The sequence below is a fragment of the Limulus polyphemus genome, unplaced genomic scaffold, assembly GCF_000517525.1.
Source record: "Limulus polyphemus unplaced genomic scaffold, Limulus_polyphemus-2.1.2 Scaffold5130, whole genome shotgun sequence".
Classification (NCBI taxonomy): domain Eukaryota; kingdom Metazoa; phylum Arthropoda; class Merostomata; order Xiphosura; family Limulidae; genus Limulus; species Limulus polyphemus.
Window position 1 is genome coordinate 1,177 of NW_013670740.1, and position 3,393 is coordinate 4,569.

Here is a 3,393-nt window from a genome sequence, read left to right on the forward strand (position 1 = left end):
GACTTGTCGACAATTATTTAGATGCTGATGACTTGTGGACAATTGCTAAATATTGGTTTTAACATTGATCATATGTGGAAGTACTGTCACAGCATATTTGTTAAAATCCTACTGCCAGTAATTAAAATAACGGTAATTAAATATATACATATGTGAAGGTACACCCTTGTAAAAACTCGTGTGAGATAAAGTAACATGTGTAAAATATTATGTCAAGTTATAAACTAGCGAAAGGGTTATTACGTTAAAATAACGGTAATTAAATATATACATATGTGAAGGTACACCCTTGTAAAAACTCGTGTGAGATAAAGTAACATGTGTAAAATATTATGTCAAGTTATAAACTAGCGAAAGGGTTATTACATAATAAGCGTTTTATTGACGATGTAATATTTTGTTGTGTAAAGTCAAATTAGTAAAAGTATAAGTTTCAATTATTGTATGAAATTGCCCTTTTTAGGGCGATTTAAACCTATAGTCTTGTTCTGTGTGCATCATTGTGTCATGATGGCCTAGCAATATGTTCTCTGCCTCGTGGATGGTCTAGCAAAATAACAGATTTGTTAAAATGGACAGCCATTAAAATAATAGTAATTAATTGGCGTTTTCATGTAAATACATCCTTAATATACATGAATGTAGATCAGGTTGCAAAATTGAGAAAATAAATAAATTATTAAAAAGAAATACTGTCTCCAGATTTTTTGTTATATACATGTCACTGAAAATCTTTAATCACTTGATTTAGTAAGATATAGTCCTTTTAGGACAGGAAATTTAATTAATTAATAAATTAGTACTGAAAATCCTTAAACACTTGATTGATATTTTAAAAATATGTTTAAATTATTATATTATCATCCTTTTAGGACAGGAAATATAATTAATAATTTAATGATAAGCATCCTATTTAGGACAAATGAATTATAAATGATTTAATGAATTAGTATTAATAGTCCTTTTTAGGATGATTTAATTATAAACGATTTCATCGATTAATGAATTAGTGATTAATTATAGACATGTTGGGACATGTATTGTAGGCAGCCTAGTAATTCATCCTCTACTATCATGTAATCATCCATTATGGCTACCTGTCATGGTGGCCTAATAACGCGCCCTTTGGTTGTAAATTTTGGAACTATGACATCACGGCCGCCTTTCATGGCGGCCTAACATGCGCCTTCTGGTGGAAACTTTCGGAACTATAACGTTTTCATCTTTAGCGGTCTCCCCTCCCCCTTTCCCTGAGACAGCCAATCAGCATGAGACAGGATCCTTTAGATGCTGAAGTGGGGGATAACTGCTAAGGTACCTACACAAAGACATCAAAGAGTTAAAACAAAACTCCAGCAACCAGTAAAAGTAAATCAATGTTAAAGAAAATTTTAAATTAAAATCGTAATACCACTCAAAATAAAAGAGAAGAAAGCCAACTCAAATTAAAGCAAAATATATCAAAATCAAAACCACAATTTACAATCAAAATTATAACTCAGATACCATAATTTACAATGGAAAATCAAAACTAAGTGATAAAAGCACAACAAACAACCAGTTAACACATTAACGAAATTAACATGTTATACACAAAAGTACATAACATTGAAAGCATATGTGTTGGATAAACAAAACTGTTTAGAGTAGGCATTATTATTTAATTTAGTTTGTGAGTTAATATTTAATGATTATTTAGTTTTCATAGCAAGAGAGTTAAAAGTTGATCATTTTATAGGCGATAATTATGACAAGTTTGGCTATGTAACTCAGTTAGAGTCGTCTGTTGAGTTCGCAATTACATTATTGTCGAGGCTTTACTAATATTGTTGACGCCCCATTACTCGAATCTTCGGTATTTTTCGAGGCCTCAGTTGGGCAAGGTATAAATATAGGTGGCTTGAGAGCGCAATTTAAGAAAAACTAAACAAGTGAAGATAGAAAAATTAGTTAGTGAAAGAAAACGTGAAGTTAGCCAGTGTGAGAGTGATTAGTTATAATGGGCAACATTTTAAAGTGAGTTTCACAGTTTAATTGATGAGGAGAATAATTTGTCATGTCAAAGTAATTGAACCCGTCTGTGTGGACTTTGACGAAAAGGAGACAATTATTTGAAGTTCATGATACAACTGTGGTAATCCACGGAGTAACGTAAGTGAATTATTCACTGATACTATTGTGATAAGAGCAGAGAAAATAGTTTGTCTTGTCGATTGGATTTTAAAGTAATTGAATCAGCCTAAGTGGACTTTTGACAAGAAAAGAGAATTATTTAGAGTTTGAGATACAACTATGATATCCATAGTGTAAGAAATTTTTGTACATACTTTTAATTTGTTTTGAATATATTATTTTAAAACAAGTGAAGTGTGTGCTGTCCATTTATTGTCGAATTTATCAACAACAAGTCACAGACACCTACTGTAGAAGAATCTTCAGCCCACTCATATTTAAAACCCTGACAACATGAAACAGAATCATAAATCAAAATATTAAATACACATAAAAATAAAACTTACTATAGATTAATTACAGAATAACAGAGAATACAAATTACTTCAAGGTACAAAAAATTATCATTATGATAAAAACACAATTATCATAAAACTTCAGATATCAAGAATACTGATCTGGCAGCTGTGCTATTCAGGTGTCAAAATGCATATCAGAAATATTCAGAAAGAGTTCCTCCAGAATTGAATCTGGATCACTATCACCCATTTGACTGTGGTAGGTATACAGTTTCTTATCAGCAGTTGAAAAGTTAGACATTTGAACAACGAACCAACCACGATGTTGCTTCGTTTCCAATAAGTAGAACTGACGACTTGTCTGTTGGATGGTTCACCATAGTCTTTTTGTGAGTGCAATATACTGTCAGGCAATTCACATATATCTTCGCTTCTTTATCCAGTACTATAGAAAACTCCAAGTCAACTCAATCTATGATAGATCAGAAGTTCAGGTTAAACGTTTCAACCAATCATATCACGACCCAACGCTTGAGAACAGAACTTATTCTGACAACCAGATTCTTTAGTTATTCTGTTACTTGTTTGTATATTCATTTGTCGAACTAGTCTCCGTGTGATGTTGGGTCCTTCTTCACATGCAATGTGTTGTGACTGGCACCTCAGTGTATTCTCCTGTTCCTGCCATTCTTCTCACGTCACTGCGATACATTGGACAGAAGCGTTTCTTATTTTCGTGATCACAGTCAACATGCTCTATTTTATTAGATATTTCTTCGCGTTTTTATACTACCTTTTTGAAATGATCATATCACTCATTTTGCAGGATATTTTCTTTCTAAATTACTCTCTCTCTCTCTCTCTCTCATTTCTCATAGTCCTTGCAAGCTGTTGAGCCGATGGCAGATCTCTGTCATTACTT

At 32.3% G+C, this 3,393-nt stretch overlaps 1 long non-coding RNA gene across 1 annotated transcript in view; it reads right to left on the reverse strand.

Moving 5' to 3' along the window:
- Positions 1 to 963: 963 nt before the first annotated feature.
- The window catches only part of LOC111089059, a 35,962-nt gene continuing 33,532 nt past the window's right edge, over positions 964 to 3,393 (reverse strand). The window contains exons 2-4 of the long non-coding RNA XR_002613414.1: positions 3,127 to 3,132; positions 1,412 to 1,413; positions 964 to 1,318 (exon numbers count right to left, since the gene is read on the reverse strand). This is a non-coding gene — a long non-coding RNA (uncharacterized LOC111089059). The remainder of the gene's footprint in view (positions 1,319 to 1,411; positions 1,414 to 3,126; positions 3,133 to 3,393) is intronic.